General features: G+C 35.4%; 1 protein-coding gene across 5 annotated transcripts in view; it reads left to right on the top strand.

Moving 5' to 3' along the window:
- Positions 1 to 667: 667 nt before the first annotated feature.
- Positions 668 to 21,618, top strand: part of Trpgamma (Transient receptor potential cation channel gamma) — a 94,897-nt gene continuing 73,946 nt past the window's right edge. For 3 of the 5 annotated variants that reach the window (XM_089085327.1, XM_089085324.1, XM_089085328.1), the window contains exons 1-2: positions 668 to 1,169; positions 16,851 to 16,904. The gene's annotated coding sequence lies outside the window, so the exon portion shown is untranslated. The remainder of the gene's footprint in view (positions 1,170 to 16,850; positions 16,905 to 21,618) is intronic. The other 2 variants (XM_089085326.1, XM_089085325.1) reach the window with 2 other exon arrangements.

The raw sequence follows: 21,618 nt of genomic DNA, 5'->3' as shown, positions 1-21,618 counted from the left end.
CAAATTTAAGAATAAATTAATAATTTTATTACTAAAGCATACAGTATGTAATGTTAATCTATAATAATATTAATATTAATTTAATAGCAGTCATAATTAATTCATTTCTTTTCATTAATTCATTTCTTTTTAAATAAATATCGAGAAATAACATTACAATACTCACTTCAGCGAATTATTTGTTTCATATATATTTTACAAAATTAAATTACTTCGACTAAACGAATTATTTTTAATTTAAAAAATTATCTAATATCTTAACTCTCTATATCCAGATTAAAAATAGCTTTCCTCTTTTTAAAATAATTATTTTTCGCAAAGATTATATAATTTTTTATTACATTTGGAATAAAAAAGTATTTAACGAATCTCTCTCCTTCTTTCTTTCTACAAAGGATCGTTTTTCGCACACGAAAACATAAAAGTTCTCGATATTGTTAGGGGCCGAATACGCAAGTTTCGGTGTTCGGAAAGGGGTTAAGAACGAAGAAACAACGAAAGGGAAACTTTCCGATCTCGTTGATCGTGTTAGCAACGAGACGGGGGTGCGAGTAGACGAGGGAATTCTGGCAGGTATTATCTCTCTCTCTCTCTGTCCGCATGATATCGCGGGAAGACGAGGGTGGAAGTGGGGGTGACTTCGAGAGAGCGTCGGGACGCCTCGATTCTCGCGCTCAGTCACCGCCCAAGCCGCGCCGCGAACGATTCGTTGTGCTGCTGTGAAGAGAACGAACGGGCAAAAGTGTGCATCCGCGTGTATCCCTGCGAACGTCGACGTCTCGGATGCACCGAATAAATTCTGCCGGTCGCAACCCGTCTTGCGTCGCCCCGTAGTTTCCCTTTTTTTTTTGCGGCTGTCAGTGATCGTCTTCCCCGCTCGTGAGATCGCGTCGCACGCGTGCGGGATCGGGAACCGGTTATCAGCTCTTATCTTTTGAAGCTACCCGCGAGGAGGGGAGGGGGGGAGAGGGAGAGAGAGAGAGAGAGAGAGAGAGAGAGAGAGAGAGAGAGAGAGAGAGAGAGAGAGAGAGAGAGAGAGAAGTAGTGGTGGTGCCGCTGTGTCGTGGTGGTGCACCTACCGGCGCGGATTCTGAAGGCAACGCGTTCCTCTGGAGGCGCTCAGGAGACAGTCAAGATCCATTGCCGCCCGGAGATGTCGGAAAGTCAAGGTCAGTATTGCTGCCGCGTTTCTGGTGCAGCATCAGCATGCACGCGTGCAAAATCGGATGGGGCGTGTGCAGAGTGAAATGAGGATTTTCGTTCGATTTCGGGTAATTAATTTAAAATTGAAATGCCTTCCGAGAAAGAGATGAAGGAAAGAAAAAGAAAGAGATGATGAGACTTGGAGTATAGGTAAGACGAGATAAGAAGATAGAAACTTTGTTTTAAAAAGATCAAACAAAGATGATTTGAGACATCGAGTCGTTTCGAATGACATTTCAGGGGAACGCGAATCGTTTTGTGGGAGGGGGGGGGTTTCTTTTTTTTTTCCCCTCAAGTTTTTTTTGTTTCACAGAGGAAATACAGCGGTGGTGGATAAGAGATGCTCCTTTTTGACGGCGCGAAGAGTTAACAGAGTAAATTCAAGCGAGTGGAAGTGGGTCACTGAGAGAGTTCTTAATTTAATATCCTGGTTTACTTCCGAATTCACCCCATTCACTCGCCGTTGCAATATCCATAATAATAAATATGCGCAAGATACTTAGTTTTTCCCGATATTAGTCGTTTGATATAGTCGGGTTGTTTAGCGATATGTTTGATGATGCGTTTATCAAGACTACTGTCATTAATGGTTTAATACTGTAGAAATTGCAGGAATCAATATTACATCATGTTTTATTAGCCCCTATGGATTCATCACGTAATCTCCCGGTATTATGTCTCGCAAAATCATATTAATCCATTTGCATTCGTAACTATGACAGACTACTCTCGAATCTGAAAGCCATTAGCTTTTACAGTTTCGTCGTTTATTAACATTTTTACAAATAAATTACATTTTAACATCACAATCACGATAACATTCTAATTGCATATCGCCAATATGTTTATTGTATTTTTAAATGTACAAATTAATTATGACATATTTTTACACGAATTAAATAACACGTGCACGTTAGAAAAATTAAATAATAATTTCCCGATAATATATTTGCAGTGACATAATCGAAATATACGGATGTATCAATGCAATATCTGTGGATGCAAATGACGTAATTTCGATCGCTAATCATTTTGGAATTAATTTACGTTAACCGATAAGCTTGATTACCGCACGGTAAATAAAATTTCTCGGTGCGAAGGGAGTTACGGCGACCCGAAATCATTAGTGAACAATCATTACGCGACACGAATAAGCGAAAACGCGATCGCGTTCCTCTCTATGTGCTCGCGAGAGAGAGAGAGAGAGAGAGAGAGAGAGAGAGAGAGAGAGAGAGATTCATGCAAGTACTTCATGGAATCTTGGTGAATTCTAAAAATAACGCGGATTTTTATCCTGCCCGAACATTTTATTGAGCACGCGGAACACGCGGAACAACATAGAAGCAAGAAAAAAGAATTGCCGGTCCACGACATTTATGACCTCGCCGCTGCAACTTCTTGATTAACATCGCCAGGTCGTACGTTCATAACTGCAGTTCTTCCGAAGTTCCTGTCGTGGGAGCAATTTTGCGGGGGCTCAACTTAGTTAGAGCTCATCTTCAGCCTCAACTTTCAAAATCGTGTCCTGATACATTCGCGTTGCGCCTCCCTGCTTTTCTCCCTCCCCTTTTCTCCCTGATCTCCCGTGATTTCGCGCCGTTCGTCGTTCTCTCTGAGCCCTCGATCGTATCGAGAGGAAAAATCTTACGGGGAAAAATTCTCACGTGGGATTTGATCGAACTGCCGGTAAGAGAGACAATACCGCTGCGAAGTGTTGAAGAAAGTTAATTTAACTTTCGGCGGTTTGCTAGTCAAGGATGCTCTTATTGTTACGAAAACTGTCAGGAGGAGTTCGAGCTTCGAATTTCCAGTCTGGAATTGTATAACAATGTTAGTGCTATTTGAAGATAGGAATAAACTGGTAATAGAGCTCTCAGTTAAATTAGATATATGTTCAAATTGGTACAATAAAAATAAGAAGAAATACATAAGATCCTTCAGCACAACGAAAGAGAGAAAGAAAATGAAAGATTCATTTTGCATGTTACGAAGAAAATATAAAAAAAATATGTTAGTTATACAATTATGAAAAAGATCTTTTAGCATTTATACGCGTTGTCTTATTTTTAATTTACGTTTAAATTATATGTGTATTAAATGTTTATATTAAATGCACAATAATTTTAATTTAATTATTAAGTTTTCATACATACTTTGCTAAAAATCATGAATATACAAATTTACATTGTAAAAATGTTTTGATATATTTGAAGAGATTTTTAACAAAACCGCTTATAATGATTGATGACATTTAAATTTTTAACATAGTAAATTGCTGTTGACAGTATTCTCTGTACATGCGTAATGTAAAAGGAGCAATAATGTCGCGAACATTAATTACGCAGCGCTAATTTTGCAATGTAATGCTTGCCATTCTCTATTCATGCGATTCGCAAGTACAGTGCTATTTCCCACTGGTGAAAATATGGTGTACACGCATAGGGAATCGTGAGTCATAAATTCAAGTCACTGTCATTTAATTACCTCACCTTCCGTTACACACCTATCGCCCTGAAGAGAGGACAAGTGAGGGACGTAATATGAATAACGAAAGATTCACGAAATCATAACGAGTACTTTTATTATTATTTTAATTGATATTATTATATTTAATTTCATATTATTAGTTCAATCTTTTTAAATTGGACATTCCAGATTTTCTGTACCTCCCTTTCTCTATGAATTCGTTAATCAATTTGAAATTTGAGATTAAAAGTCTAATATTTTCTCGATGTAAATTTAAGCGAATAACGACAAACATTTTATTCTTCGCTTACTTTTGAATATGGTTTGCTTTAACAGAATATTTATTTTGAAAAAAATTAGTTTTTAAAGAGAGATGTTTAAAATCAAATTAAATATTAAAAATTTGTGGGAGAAAATGCAGTCAAACTTTTATCAAAGAAAAATCGACACGAAATTGATCAACTGAGAATAAGTTGAAAGAAAATGTGCTTGAGATATTTTATATAAAGTGTCCAAGATTTATCGCGGCACTACTTTCCAACTATTCTGTGATCAACTCGAAGTCGACTTTTTTCTTCATGTAAAGGTGTCGGAAAGCTATTGTTTTCACTTGGTCATTGCAACTTTTTACTTTGCAACGTTAATTATCTCGACAATTAAACTTTAATCTGCTCGGAACTTACTGAGATAAGATTTAATAGAAATCAACTGAAGAACAATGTTTTATTATCTATTTTCATAAAAACTTTCTAATCACTTTTTATTAGCACATTTTTTTATAAATTAACTGACTCTATTTTATTAAAGCATTAAGAAAACTGAAATACTAAAGCATTTATAATCTCGAGTAAGTCTGAAAGTGGTGTAAATTTTCAAGAGTTTTAGCAGGATTTTGTATGTTGATGAAAGCATAATAAGTGTACGAATTAATACGAATTTGATGCTTTCTTTTACAAAATTGAAATTACTTATACATTAATAATAATAATAATATGCATTAAATAATATAAATTTAATTATCAAAATAGTCTTCATTATTTTTTGTAGCTTTAGTCCATTTTTTGACCAATTAAATTTCAACGTAAAAGAAAAATGATGATTTCAACGAGTAAATTTGAAGTTTATCGAATTAATTTGTAGATCTAATATTTTCTTTCGAGAAGCAAATTGGAATGCATCCTGGATCCATGTTGTTAGGAAGAAACCATTTATTTTCATCAATATATATATATATATATATATATATATATATATATATATATATATACATATATTTTCGTATCGCTCGATCTATTTCATACGTTGCTTGCCAGGCCGCTTCTTGTGACTCTATATTTTGTCTTTGCGATTTAAATTTTGCGAGATGGTCCTGCAAGAGGTACGCAAGCATTCCGATTACGATCACGGAAGTGAAGCTCGAGAGCTACTAAAAATATGGATAATGGAACCGCCGATCCGTGATTTATCGAAAAGACGTTCTCAAGATAATCGAAGCGAATCGCGCATACATCGATTTGTTTATTTGTACGTCAATCCACGGGGATCCACGTTTGATCGATTTCGACATGTTTGTCCGAAACCCAAAGGGATCTATGTGCCGAACATTTCCGGTAAAAGTGTTCGTTTATGGATTTTTCTTCCTTTGAACTCCCGCACGTGTATGTATTCGTCGCGTAACTCGGGACGCTGAAATTTAATAAGATATCGACATTTTTATATTCGTCGATCTTGCGATTGAATATTACAAGTATCGACGCTACCTGACATTCTTTCAAAAGAGCTGTCATATTGCAATTTCGCAGTAGCGAGAATTATTAAAACACGAAACGCGCCTGTAAACACCGCGGCAAAGAATTAAATAGGACGAGAATTGATATAAATTTTCCTTCATTATTTCTCTCATTATTTCTCGTTATTTCTTTTTTTTTTTTTTACTTCCAGCGTGCAGTTTACTAGTGTCCATCCTTCAGGTTATATCTGCGTGTTATGGCACTTTATTTACTAGGCTTTTCACGTGTCTTGTAAATTTATATGTCGCGGGATAACGTGACTATGTATGCATTCCGCTTACTTTGTCGCGCGCGTATTTTTGCACTTTGTCGCGCGTTGCCGGTGTTTTGTGACGCGACTAAAGCGACCGATTTAACGTTTCTACAAATAATGTTCGTTATAAACGCGACTCGCGTTTATGCATCCTGAGTGTCGCATCGCGCGTCACCGTGTCTTCACGCATCAGTCACATCTCTCTCCTTCTCTCTCTCTCTCTCTCTCTCTCTCTCTCTCTCTCTCTCTCTCTCTCTCTCTCTCTCGTAATCTTTATCGCCTCGCCTTTTCACGACGTTCCTCCACTTCGCAGTCGAGCTACGATGACGTTCGTAAACTTTGCTGTAAAACGTCCCTCGTACCGAGCGATTTGCAGTGAAGTCGTAAAAAAGAAAAATGCGCTTCGTTCAAAGTTTGAACTTGAATGACTAGCATAAATGGATCCGCCTTTCCGGTTTCGGGAGAGAAAGCTTAAACTTTGTCGAATTCCTCATAAAATATGGAATAGGGCTTGATTCTAGTATAAGCCATCCGAGCTTCACAGGAAATTTTTTCCTATCTTTCAGTGAAAGTTTTTGACGAAGAACGTACGTTTCGGAGTTTAAACGTTTGTGTAACAAATTGTGTAACAAGTTTAAATTTTTTATAACAAAACATATGCGACGTTAAAATGTTGCATTCCAAATCCGAATCGAATTTAAAACATCTTTTTCATCAAAGTGGCATTATTTTTCACTTTAAGAGTTTTAACAAAATAAAAAGTTTAATTTAAAGTTTAATTTAAAGAAGTTTTTGAAAGGAAGACTTTGGCGGAATCATTTTACATGTATTTAATTATTTTCGAAAAAAATACGCTGTAATTGAAAGTATACTCGTTACCAAACTTGATTATTTAATAATCGAATTTTGCTATCTCGACGTTTGCGGTTACGAGATTATACGTTCTGTGTATAATATCGCAAATTATAAATTCTCTAAAAAATGAAGAACTTCAGCACTTCATTACTTTGTAATTTCATTAAAATAATCGTTGTGCGGAAACTGCGATGCAACAAAATGCAAACTGTAACAGAATGAAAGCTTTTCTCGAGTGCGCGAAAAGTGGGGAAAATTAAGATGCTCCGACAAAAATGCACTAGATAGAATTTTATTTTTATATTTATTTCTGGAAATAATAATGGAAATAAATAATAAATAATGAAAATACGCGAAATATCGACGCTATTACTGAAAACATATAGAATTAAGAGAGAAATTTGTTAATTAACAAAAATATACTTCTCGTATAGATCGCAGAATGTAAAATAAGTAACGATGAAATTGGCGTTGCCATAATGACGTCTTCGCCAGTAAAGTTTTTTTTTTCTCAAAAAGCTTGAGGACACAACGACCCTTCTGACGATGGCAGATATTAAAATTCTCATTAAAGTTCGCCGCACTCGTGCGCAGAGGTCGAGGTTCATCCGAAGAAATTTCACTTTAATCCACTTTTTAAATGTCGCACAGCTCTCTTCATCTTTCGGCCTGAAATTTCTCATCTTTTATCATTCTATTTCCGTAGTTCTTCATCGGACCTGGAATCGAGGTTATCCAGGGTATTCAATTATTCGGGTCATTTGAATCCGTTGTCGCGGTGTCGCTTTTGTGTCATTGAACGACTCGAAAACGTCTCTGCTATTTCAACGACGATAAATAGCCCTTTCGCGATTTTAACTACGCACTCATACTCAAGTTCACCGTGCCGTAAAACTAATTACACAGATGTGCCACGTCGCGCCATCGCCAGCGACATTCGTTTATAATAACGTTTGTGCAACAACTATTTTTTAGCAAGAACAGTATTCAAAATTTCCAACGAACAATCCAGTTTAAATATAATGCAAAAATATAATTTAAAATATCAAATTTTTTTTTTAAACACATCAAGTACTTTTACGATCGTTTGAATTTAATAAATTTGAATTTGTATAAACTATCGAAGAAAAGTGATATAAAAAAATTTCAAGTTCAATCATATATATTTTTGGGGTATGTAAAATATAAAATTGATAATGAGATCTTTAAAGAAATGATTTTTATTATTTTACTCCAGGATGTCTATTATCTGGAAAATCTGAAATTCTCAGGGAATTTGTTTATATCTTGAAAAATTAAAAGATTTTATTGAAAATCAAGGAACTTTTTTGAAGTTGCTTTTTCTAATATTTTATTTCTATATTATAATAGGAGTTTACCAACGAAATTATTTACAACAGTGGATCCATCCATTCTAAATATTAGAACACACTGACTTTTTATAATTAATCCAATATTCAACATTGACAACAATTTCGTGTTAGATGTAATTTTATTCATTAAAGACTGTTATTTATTTTAATAGTTTTATAAAAGTTGAATTTTGTGTCGGTTAAAATTTTTTGTTTGTGGCTTTTGAAAATAAAGTTTGAAATTTTTATGTAGTATAAAATATTTACGTTTTATAATTTACGTTTTATAATAGTCCTTATAATTTCTTTCAAAAGTTTTTCAAATTTAGTTATTGAAATTCTAATGATACTTAATTTTATTTTATGATTTATAAATTTTTATGAATGAAAAATATTAAGGACTTTGTACAATAAATATATGTTTATTTATTTTTAAGACATTTAAAAATACTTTCACTTTACCTGAAATTTTTAACAAATTTGCTTTGAAAATCAGGGTATTTTCAGGGAATTCTTTTTTTAGATTTGAGCAGACATTATGATTACTCTATATGTAATTAGATAATTATCTCAAGATTCAGGTTTTTTTAGAAAGATGAAATTCTAATTTTAAATTTTTGCACAATTTATTTTTGTCTTTTTATTTAACTTCTTTTTTGACTTCAGACAGCTGATACTGATAGAGGAATATTATTTATAATTTTATATGTCATGCAATGCACAGAATGTTGCGGGCATCATAATACACATGTATGTCAGAATACGTAACGCGCACAGAATTATTAACAAAATTTCGCCATGAATTACAGATTGTTTAAAGTATTTTTGAGTTATACCGTTATTTCCTAGACGCGTCCCGCATTTATTCTCCGCGATTACATTCGGCTCACGGATGGCCCTTGTAATTAAGCCTTCTACGATATGCGCGTCGTATCGCGTGTAACGATATTCACCCGGGGAAATTCACGGGATTAAGCGTTCGCACAAGCCCGCAATTGGCAAAAACAATCGGCGGCCGATGAATAAAGTGCGATATAGGCAAGGTCGGCGGCGCATCTACGTTATCTCACCCCATCGCGTTTCCACGCGAGACTGCATCTACCGCCGATATACTGCTTCTGCATCGGACGTGTGTATCGCTGCATGAGACTATCTTGTTGCCATTTGCATGCTCGCAATTTGCATCGCGGCCCATGCGAATGTAGATTAGAACGCAACTCGCCGACGTAAATATACGCGAAGTATATATCGAGCGCGCGCGCGCGCGTGTGTGTGTGTGTGTGTGTGTGTGTGTGTGTGTGTGTATCGTATGCGTGCAGAAATTTCGGATAAGCGATACGTCCGGAGATTATCATAATCGATCACACTCTGATGCGTCCCATCCGCGTCCGATCCGCGCCGGTGGATTTTACTGCAAATTAATCGCGCTTATCTAGTTAGAGAGAAAGAGGAAGAGAGACGGTTTTATCTCTCAATTACGAGCCGAGTACGTGAACTCGATTTCTCTGACTTTCGATCCTGCGACTTTTTCACGAGACGACGAATGTTTGCGTGTGTCGTGCGAGAACTCGAGAAGCGTCGCGACGCGTAACCAGGCATCGGCGCCCCGGACGGGCGTCGCCATCCTCATTGATCCCCTCCGCCCATTCGGGGCGATCTTGTCATCAAGGTCCACGTTCCTTCTTGCTCGACACGTCGAGCATCGCTCGTTCCAGACAATCTTGGCGCGACATACTCGGATATTAACAACACCCAAGAAAGAGAAAGAGAGAGAGAAAGAGAGAGAGAGAGAGAGAGAGAGAGAGAGAGAGAGAGAGAAGTAATTATTATACGCGATTTTTTTCCGTTCTCCATAAAACCGCTTGGTCTTTTTAAACGCTAAAAGTTACGTCACTGTAATCCTGTTTGCATATGTCTATAATGATTATTATAGACATTGCAATTTCGCAATTTTTCTTTTGCGTTGGTATATAGCTTTGCCTTTTAATCCCGGGACAGATTAAACGAATGACAATGAATGAGATCAGTTATTTTTCTTCGTACACTGACTTTGTTTAATCAGTAAACCAGAAAAATGATAATGAAAGTTAGTATATCTCTATTTTCTCTTCTTGAATTTCATCACGTTATTCTAAAAATAATTCACATTGATAGCTATTGATACAATTCCGTGTGTTAATAAAACGAGATATTGATCATTAATAAATCGAATCCATCGTAATTACTGCGTTGTTGCAAACGAGATATCGAATTCCAGAGGTTTCAGTTTCGTATAACATTTTTATAAGATAAATAGTTTCCGATAATCAAACGTTACATCAAATTGAGACGATTCTTTTATAAAAATGTGTTTTAATTTTTTTAAAGTGTTTATGATTTTTGAAATTACAACTAATTTGTAAAAACATGGATTTAATTATAAAAATTTTAAAATATTTTTTTCTAATCTTTTTAAAGTCAAATATAATGTTAAAATAGTTTCCTATATACGTTGCAGTTGTACTTAGGAGAGAAAGAAGAGAAAAAATAAATAAGAAGAATAATAATGTATTTATAAAATTTAATATCTAAAATATTGACGCTAAAAATATGCTTGTAATTTATAACTCTTTATATCTTGAAATTTTTTATGTTTGATTGACATGAGATAATGAAAATGATTTTTCCTTTCAAGAAAAATGAGAAATATTATCGAATCTTTCAATTGAACATATTTTATTTCTCGAAAAATTATTGATATAAAATGATTTGTCAAATAATTATTAATTTAAAAAAATGCTATCTATACATTACTAAAGTATGCTGATGTGTTACAATTGGTTTTTAAATAATATTTACGTTTAAAAGATTCTCTAATCCTTGTAGGATTATGATTTATTTAAATAACATTAAATTAAACAAAATATTAATTTTCTTATAATTTCTTTTTACTTTCTTGAGATATTTTTGTTAATTGTACATTTCAAAGATGATACAAAATTGTAGACAAAGATAACGTTCCAGGATTGATATAAAATTAATCTTTATACGAATTATAAATTCATACAATAATTATATGACAAATTCATAATTATATAATAAATTCATAAATTATGAATTCGCAACGGCGAATTTGAGATAATTTCAAAAAATTAGGGACTCGGTTTGCTTATATTATTTACCTTCGATTAATTGTACCCATAATTCTATCTCCATCGATTCACAAACGACGCAATCGATGCGAACGGTCGTAAGTTTCTTCCACGGACGTGTCCGAAATTGAAATTTCGCGCGTAATTTAATGTAAATTGTGTTTACATCTGCCACACATGCCTGCATGCGTAAATAATAATAGGTCGGAGCCCGTGCTATCGATCTCCGTAACGAGAACTGGGATTTGTAATAACACAAGCGTTAGTGGGCCCAGCCGGCCGCAATGACCGAATCTCTAAACCCGCCATAATTGGGTGTCCGTCGTGCCTTTTCCGTACCGGATCTTCCCTCGTCCCACCGTGAAATATCTAATACGATCGTATTAAAACTTGTCCGTGTGCTATTCCAAGATGGATTAAACTGTAATTGCCATATTTCGACGCAAGGCTCCAAAGGTGACGCAACATAAAATGCAACATTATTAGCAGCATCTCTAATGAAGCAAAAATTTAATCTGTTAATCTGATTCGCGTTGATGACTCATAAAAATGCGTATAAATTGTTTTAATTTATATGATGCTGTACATTTTTGCTATATTCCGTTAAGGAATTATATATAATCCGTTATAAATATGTTAATCAGAGACACGCGTATTTCTTTCAGCGATGAAATATATCGTCTTGATAGGGGTTAATGATAATTTATCAAGCTTGAAATATTTGATTGCTCCAGGACTATCTACGTAACGAATCACGCGCGACTTGTTGCTCCGAAATCTGTCCGACAGAACAACCAATTCGTTCGATGAATTCGTAAATGAAACAGACCATTTGTTGGCAAGTTTCATTCTGAGTTGGAACTTTATTGCTTTTATTTTATAAAAAACATGCATACCTCACAGTGATTTTTATACTATCCATTACATTGTACAGATTAAAAAATAATAATCAATATTTTTGTAAAATAAAAAATTCGCTCGTTGATCTAAATGCAAGAAGTTAAAGACGCTTTATGCGTTTATTTTAAGAACCATTTTAATTAATAACAACGATAGATTTTGTACACAATCGATTTTGTAGAAGAAACAGTTTTAATACGAGCCTTCGAGAGCTCCAGACATTCGCTACCGTTCAATCCGGAGAAAATGGAAATCTCCCGTTTCGTCGATTCGCGTTTCTATTTTCGTCGGTATTTGTTCACTCGTGTGAATGCGTTTGCCTACCAATATCGACAATAGAGGAAGACATGAATATCGACGAGGGCGTTGGAAGAAATCGACGGCACACACAGCCGCGATAAATTCGTTATAAAATGCAAAGAGCGTGACATTCTTTGACATGCGGAAACGCGACAACCGGTGATATAGGGTAATATAAAAATTAAAAAAAAATTACTCAAGTCGGGAAATAGCATTGCAATCTTGGAGTAAAATTGCTCGCGTTACTTTGACCGCAGAAAGAAGGTCAGTAAATCAATCAATATATCAATTATTCTTTCCTTCCAATAAACACAAGATTTAGTGGCATTGATGCGAGGAACCCGCATTGCACCCCGGTATGCATTCATTCAGATTGGAGCAATGTGCTTTCGATTTCCTCAGTCTCTGATATCTTCTTCTCGATTGTTCTTGACTGAAGGAGATACGCCTGCACCGGATATTAACTGAACTCTCTTTCTCTCTTTCTCTTTTGTGAGTTCCAAACGCGATAGACTATTATGTTTGATGTCGAATCGATGTCTACACCGAAATGCAAAGGAATGCCTGAGGATGCATCTCGATATAATACGTATTGCGTTTACGCACTCGGTTCTTATTTTCCAAATGGATCAGTCGATACATGCTTCAATCGACGAGAATGAATTCTCGATGTATGCCGTTATTGCCGCTTGACAAGTTCATTTGTGCTGCCTTTATATTGTACTTTTTTACTTTTTATCGTTGTGATTGTATTTGTCACTATTGATGTTTTACATATTATTTACATATACTGTTAAAATCGAATCATTCTTTTACATTGGATTGAATTTTTTAATGTCGTTAACTATTGAACTTCAGGTAAGTTTGATGGGGGGGGGGAGGGGGGTTTCTTTCCTTTTTATATTCATCTCTGTTTCATCCTCTTTTCTAACATCAGTCATTACAATTATAGCACACATACATGCTTACATACATCTTAATCGTGCAGCTTGAGATTAATAATATTGAAATATTCTCTTATCTTTAAATCCATGCTCATCATTATCTTGTAAAGTAATTCAATTGAAAAGAAAATTCAAAAATGAGCCAAAACATTTAATTTTTTATATTATATTATATTATATTATATTTTTATATTATATTATGTTATTTTAATACAGGTTAATTTTGTTTCACTTTAATATACATTGTTCTTATCACGTATGACTCTCTCTTTATCTTATCTTTTGAAAAGCACGACCACTTATGTTAAAATATTTTATTTTACAAACCATGACAAAATATTGAAAAGACACGTTAAACGCAAACGTGCAGCTAGCTGAAAGAGAAAAATTGTTAAAGTTATTAAATTTGCAGGGTCATCATTTGTCTAATTAAATCCTTAAAATCTAATCTGGATGCTTGTCTCCAACCGTTCGTTTTTCCCATTGATTTTCCTCTCTGCCTCCCTTCGTCGCTAATCCCGTCCTGTTAATTACACGAAATTGGAACCGACAAGCGAACGAATGAGAAAATTTTATCATGTACCATACACGTCTGCCTCCTCTCGGGATATTCTTTCTCTCTCGGGTTTGAGAGCGAATGTCGATTGTAACCTCGCGTTGCCCACGGAATTTGACTCCGGAGTGAAATTCACAAAAATAGAATTTAATATCGGTGTAAATAGTCTCTGGGTCTTTCGCCGACATATCGTTACCGGAGTTGGATAATAATCCTTACACAGACATGTGTACACAGAAGATCCGCCACCCACATCATCTCCATGCGATAATCGCTCATTTAATATCCACCCAGGCAGAATCTAATCCTTGAAACCGAGAGCAAAAAGACTGCCGTTGCAAAACTGTCTACTTTGAGTTGGTTTTGCAATTGCAAAATAAGCAACTTCCATAAAGATTCTCGAAAGCCTGTCCTAAACAGGAAAGCCCATTAATCTAGAGACAAAAATTGCACGTCATGGCAATGTCACGTTATAAATAAATACATAAATAAATCCTCTGATTTATATAAACGTATAAATTTCATATAATTACCGAAACGATAAATTATTTAACAACCAGCAATTTTTTACAGCGTGATCAACGTTAAAAATGATATGCTAAAACACAAACACCCACTTTTGTTACAACAATTATTGCAATTATTGCATAATTGTCGCATTCAAAAGTCTTGCATAAATTTATATTTATTTTTTGTCAATTAGTACGTTAAATGCAGCAATTAAATTACGACATTGTGGTATCTCGTTTGGATCTTTAGAATCGCGCAACGGTGCACGGAGTTCGCTCGACAGTCAACGCTCGAACAATAACTTGTAAGGATTGCTCAGACGCACACATTATGTTTCGGTCGGAATTCTGACCTAAATATGATTTTGCACGCGTTTAGAGAGGCAGGAAGTTCCGGGGAATGATTTATTTGTCATGATAATCCGACGAACTAGGTGTTTCTCAGCTGCGTACGCCAGTCGCATAGCCCCGTACTCCGCTCTAATGAACGACGGCAGTTTAGGCTAGGTGTATTTGCTTTGGAGTATTGACGAGCCTCGTATGTTAGCGAAAACGGCGGATCCTCAAGGTTACTCTTCGATTCTCTCGCTCGGAGAGAAATCCGGCGCGCCCGGTGCCGATCCAATATAAATGTTTGATCGAGCGCTTCTCCCAGCTGGACAAAGTAACTCGCCAGACAAATATTGCCTCCCTCGGAGCCTTCGAGAAACTGTGTGCTCCTTGCACGTACAAGAACTTAGGATTTAACCCTTCCGCCATTGGAAAAACAATTCATCGTGGATCATCGTTCATTTCTCTCTGCCTTTGAACGCGACACTTCCTTGCTTCCGCTTTAATGTTTCTTAAAGTGATTTTAACATTACGACTATAATGCAAAAAGCTTTTTTTACTTGATAAATAGTATTAACGCCATAGAAGTCGGAGTGATTAGTGATTTTTGGATTTTAATTTTTATTTATTAAGCTAATAGCTCTTTTTCCTTGCATTAAAGGGCGATTTTGAAATTTTTCAACTTTCTACCGGTTACTCTCTTTATTCTAATGGAAAATTCTATTTTTTTTTTATACTAAAAAGATATTAATTTAAAAAAATAGAGGCGATCGAAAATGATGACTTTCGGTATTAAATAATTTGGATAAATCTGAGAGAGAAAAATTGGAAGCTACAAATCGTAATATTCTTATGTCTGTAACTTCCAAAAAAGAAAAAAAAATGTTAATATCGGTACGTACTATAAATGTAATACAAATAATTATATTTACGTTAATTAATAATAATGGAAGAATTTTAAACTATTCTTATTTCTTTTGCTTAAAATTGTCTTTTAAATTTCTCTAATTATGCAAAAATAATGACATATTCAAAAATGAATTAAAAAAATTATTTTTATCAAAAGCGCAAGAATTATGTGCAGTATCGTCAACATTTTTATAGGAAAACTATCTATCGTGGGAACTCCCGTTCGGTGATTAATTCCCACATAATGCGTCCTTGGTATCGCTCGTGAATCCAGCAACAGCTACGAGCAATCCATGAGTTTGTATATACTAGTATATACACCTCGTCCCGCTCGGAATTTCGAGTTTTCGAGGATGAGGTCATTGTCGCGGGTGATAGTCGTAATAGTAAAGGCCTACTCGCCGATCGAAATCGACGAGGGTCCAGGGGAATTGACATTTCGAAGATCGTTTTCTGGGCCGCCCTTGTCAATGGAGAAATTCCAAGTTCGCAGGCGAATGTGAAACGAAACGTCTCGCCGAGTTTCTTCCGGCGAGACTTTCCAACGAGCGAGGTGGTGGAGATGTTGGTACTTGTGATTTGTGGAAACTGGCGATCACAAAGCAACGACAGCTCTCCAGCTCGCGGTTGTGTTTGCGCTTCGCGTGCTTTGTTATTCCAGTTGAACTTAAAGAGAAATAGCGAATGTGAAGGAGTCCCTCGAGACACGCATTCGCTGGATTCCGGGAACGTATTACTCAAGTGATTTTATGTAAAAGAAGGTCGCGACTTCCCGCAGAGAATCATGTCAATTAAAATCATATTTTCACTTTTTTCATAAAAAAAAATGGAGATGAATGAATAGACGAATCGGAATTAACTACAATAATAATAGTATCTACTTATTGCATCTCTTAGAATATGAAATATTGTTTTTGTATTAATAACTTGGAAGTAATTTTTGAAGAGTATTTGTATTAAATAATTCTCTTGATAATCTCAAAAAAATACTCTTACATAGCAAGTAAATTAATAATTTTAAGAGAATCTTAAAAGGTGTTTAACTAAAAGAAACATAACATTTTTTTAAATGGAAGCCAGTTTTTCTCGTTTTCTCTTACAAAAAGTTTAACGATGAGAGAGTTGAAAATCAAGCACAGTTTTTTAGCTTCGTGTGAAGAAAACGTTAAATGTAAAAAGTGCAGGGAGGTCCCGCGGGTTTTAAATTTACACTATTGTACGTAATACGGGATACTTTAATGCAAGATAGTATCTGTGTCGTAATTGGGTACTTCGTGACATACACTGTCGGTCGCACTCTCTCTTAATTACACAAGTGGTCTGCGTACTAATTACGACGTTCTGTGTTCTAGGTGAGGCGAGGACGTGAGGGTTGATCCGATGAATGGGGCCGAGCTCTGACAAAGGTATTGTCTAGAAATAATTTCGGGGGGACGGGTATAAAAAAGGGGGCGCGATTATGTATAATTCTTGCCGTTCAAAAAGAGGGTGTTTCATGATACGAGAATTCTTGCGAGCTCTCCTTCCCATCGGACAATATTCTTTTCAGAATTCTCCTCTCAAAGTACGCAAAATGAGCGTAACGTGTCTTTCATTAATATATCTTTGCCTCTGTAAAATGATTTCTTGAATGAAAACTGCAATGACCTCATATGTACGTTATAAGTCAAGAAAATTTCTTTTAAAGGAAGCTAAAAATTTGAAGGAATAATTATCAACAAGATTGAGCGCTTTAAAAATAATTTTTAAAAAAGTATTTTATCTAGAAAATTATAAAACTTTTTAAAATATAATAATAATTTATTTTCGATTATTTATTTATATAAATTTAATTCTATAAACACTCAAAGTTAGAAAACGGAATAGATATACTGCTGAGTTTCTTTATGTTAGATTTGCATCTATTGTTATAATTTACTATTTATCTTAATTTAAGGTTTCACAATTTAAAAAAAAAATTGTATTCTTATATTACTTTTGAGTATTAAATTTATAAGAAATAAACGTCATATAAAGATTATATCGTGAATCTTTATCATAAGATAAAAATTCATGATATTCAGCTTGATATTATAGTCTTGGGAGAAATTACAGCAATCTCCATGAAATTTTTTCAAAGTTTCGTGAATTAAGAATTTCGCAGAATCGCTTTCCGTATTGTTATTGGCGCACAGGTATCGATTTTAGCCGGTGAACGAGCCGAAATTATTTTGCCGCTTGAATCGAACGGCTCGTTCGATTAACTAGAATTTCACTGCTATCAGGGATTTGTTCGACTTCGTTGTTGAATGTCACTCGCAACGGTCGCTGATAAATCTTAATCTATAGAGTTAGTTAGTGTTGGTTTGTAGTAAAAAGCTATTCGGACAAGCCTTCTTAATCCTTTGGACGTCCGCAAATCTTTAATCTCTCCAAATCCTCTTAAAATCACTAAAAAGTAAAAAGTGGACTCAAAGTCATTTAAAAACTTCAATATTTCCATATTTTTAATTTATATATATGTTTAATATATCTTATATATACTTTACTTATATACTTATATACTTACGTACTTATCCTTTACTTTACTTCACTGTATATCTTTTATACACTTTACAGTCTGAAGAATTATCTTTTTCATTTAAGATTTTTATATTTTTACATTTTTTTTTTCTCTCTTTACATATATGCGATGTATGAAAATGTATGTATGCAAGAATTTTCTCTGCCGTTCATGTATATGCAGGTACAAGAAATATTTTTCGCGGAGTTTGGTTAACGTAATTTTCGGAAACTGTCGAAACATATTTGCCACGGAATTGTGACATATGTGTTCGGAACAAAGCGTGTTCGCGAAATACAGATTTCGAGATATCCCCGAAGATTGCGTATGCACGTTTCGCAAATTCGGTCGTTTGTCCCGCAACAATTCGTAGCAATGCATACATCTTCCGAAGAGCTCCGGATGCGTAAGCTCCGTGTTGCGAGGATATTTACACTGAGTTGCACGCGAAGTACCTATCAACGCTGCTGAATTCTTGGTCACGGTAGATTTTCCGTTTGCTCTCGCATCCGCCGCCGCGAAGGAACGGAAGTAGCTCATTTCTTCTTCTCCCCCAGCGATTCCCGTCTGTTTTCTTTCATCCGGTCGTAAGCAGCTCTTCTCTCTCCCTCTCTCTCTCTCTCTCTCTCTCTCTCTCTCTCTCTCTCTCTCTCTCCTCTCTCTTTCAGGATATGCGAGACGCGCTTGAAAATATGCGCTCGACGCGTGAAATTAATGCGAAATTTGTTCCGTGAAAAGAGGGAAAAGGGGAAAGGGGGGTGGGGGCACAAAGGCAATGACTCGATATAACGAAAGGCGATTTGTGCGAAAAGACACTTCGCATTTGAAGCTTCTACGTGCTTCTACCGTGCAAATTGTCAAGTATTTGCTCTCCCGGGTTTTTTTCCCGGGCGGAAAACAAGATCGAAAGAGAGAGAAAGGCGATTTCACTTATTGCGAAAACAACAAAGGGGCGATTGAGAAGCGCAAATGTCTTTTCGAGAGTTGCCGCGCGGTGTTTCGCATCGGTGCGACAAAGGGTATGATGAGGAATGAGATCGAGATGAAATTATCTTCGTGATTGAGAAGGAGAAAATTCTAGACTGCTCGCACTCGACCTCGCTTACGTCATTCGCTTTAAAAGCCACTCTTCTCTACCGTCCCGTTTTCAATCTCACGATTTTTCGTCGATGTCGTCGATGTGTTAACAAAATATCGCGAATTTCATTATAAGTTTTCCGATGTCCGTTCTTTCTTCGACTGTTCTCTTTACCCCGCTGGACATCGAAACAAAAATCGGACATTTTTCCCGACGGTTCACGAGTCGAGGGAACTAATTGAGATCGACTCGAGTGCCAGTTTAACGGGAAAATGGAAGGCGAATTGGTAAGAATGTCCGTATCCGAAAGTGCAGACCATTCATACAATTTTGATAAAATTCTAAAAGCCGTTTTCGTTTAAAAGCACTTGATGCCGCGTTTTAAAAGGCTCGCTCCTCGTGATATTCCATACATCGTATCACGATTTAAAGCAGTTCCGCGTTGCGGACGTGGCCGGAATAGATACCGGCACGTCGCTTTATTTCGTCACTTTACAATAACATAACGTAAGGCGTCCGCTTTCACAAAAGGAAATTTATTCAGAGATACACAAGTTTTGTTATATCCACTTTTGCTTGCGAGAGAAACGCTATGTATTTTCAATTTCTACAAGCTGCGGAACTACTATCGATTCTACGATATTGAAACGTAACTCTCGATCATTCAATATCGTAATATCGTAAGACCCATTTTTTTCTATCCGTTGTATATGATTATTATTGCAGTAGCATAGCTTTTCCATCGTTATTCCAGCGTTATTATTTATTCTCTGTCACACATCTATCAAATTAGTTCAGACCTGTCGCCATTAACTTGCTGACTAATGTAATCTCAATTTATCACCGGATTCCCTCGATCTTGAAACGTTGTAAATATTGATAAGCAAGGATAGAAATATATTCTTGATGTCGCCGCGAGAATTGGATAAGTAGAAAGAATTTTGCCCTGAAAGGGCATAAGTAGAAAGAATTTTGCCCTTCTCGCGAAGAAGTGACATTACAAATGGAAGGGGAACAAGAGGAATGGGAAAATGGACTAAAACAGAAAGCGGATACCTGGTTTTATCTCAAACTCGGTGCACTCTGTGCCGCTCTTGAAACATTTTCGGTAGACAAAATCGCTGAGATCCTAACCGTTTCCTTCGTCTTATGCAATTCACTTCCGATGGAAGCTTCACGCTAGTCCACGGCATTTGGCGTGCGACGTGAACCGACTTGGAATCGAGTGCTGCATTTATTAGCATTCCTAAACAACTGTGAACTTTGCTCGCCTTAAACTTACGTCCGTTATCACCGAGACAGACAATTTGGTGCAAGATTGCACCGCATCGCTAATTGTACGCTCAAGTAAAATCCGATTTTCAATATGTAATCCGCGAAATTTTCATCGACCATTAAAAACCAACGAAAGAAAAAAAAAACAGAAAGAAACAGAAATGGAAGAGAAATCTTAGGAAAATTTCTGCGTATCGTATTGAATATGACAGAGAGCAAATCTGTGTCATTTTTATTCAAAAATAAGGCAAGTAAGGCAAGCGTTCGCAACAAAGTGCATGGAATTTCATTTTTACTCGAAAGTTTATACAATATAAATATCAGCTCTAGCGGACCGATCACCTTACCGCACGGTTTCGCATTTTTCGTTTGTTTCTACTGGCATTCTCGCATTTTTCCTTTCACGTGTATTTATCTTGCTTCTTCTTTTAATAGCGTGCAGCAAAAGAGACTGCATAAAGACGCTTATTTAAACTTTTCTACAATCATAACATTCAAAATCCGTATATTTAGAAAAACTGTTTATCGATGAAAGTATTAATTATCGCAAAATTAAATTCCAATATTTATCGATAAGTACAAGTTGGCTTGATTTTATGAAGATAAAGATGAGCAGGTCAATCATCAATACGATCACGTGTAGCTTTCTATCGCAGAAAAATTCGCCGAGTAAAATTATTGGAATTCTTGCGTCGACACGTAATCGCATAGTTGTGCTAACGGATTTCCGAACCGTAAATATTCTTTGCTTTTAATCAAAATGTTAGAGGTTACTTGCTATCAATACTGGAGCACTAACACAACTTTCTAGTAATAGGTAATTCTACATTTTCGTTCAGTCAATATTTGTATTTGAATTAAAAGGATTATAAAGATTTGCGCGCAAAACTTATATAAGGGATTAAACCTTCGTTTTTTGCAACATTGTTTTATCATCCTATTCTTATTACTTGTGTACATTACTTTACATTAATCTTATTTAATTGTATAATTTAAAAATATAATTATATTATTATATTATTATAAATATAATTATATTATTTAAAAATTATTTATTTTCTGTTATAACATGTTCTGGAATATGTTAATTGAAGAGAAATGATTTAAGAAGCAATTTTTTTACAATTAAGAAATATACAATTATTGCACTTTCCAATTTATTAAAACACGTATTTTATATTAATTACACACACTCACACATATATATATATGTGTGTAATGCAAA

Source organism: Pogonomyrmex barbatus, unplaced genomic scaffold, assembly GCF_055798465.1.
Source record: "Pogonomyrmex barbatus isolate J1 unplaced genomic scaffold, ASM5579846v1 scaffold1, whole genome shotgun sequence".
Taxonomy (NCBI): domain Eukaryota; kingdom Metazoa; phylum Arthropoda; class Insecta; order Hymenoptera; family Formicidae; genus Pogonomyrmex; species Pogonomyrmex barbatus.
This window is presented reverse-complemented; position numbering and strand designations above follow the sequence as displayed.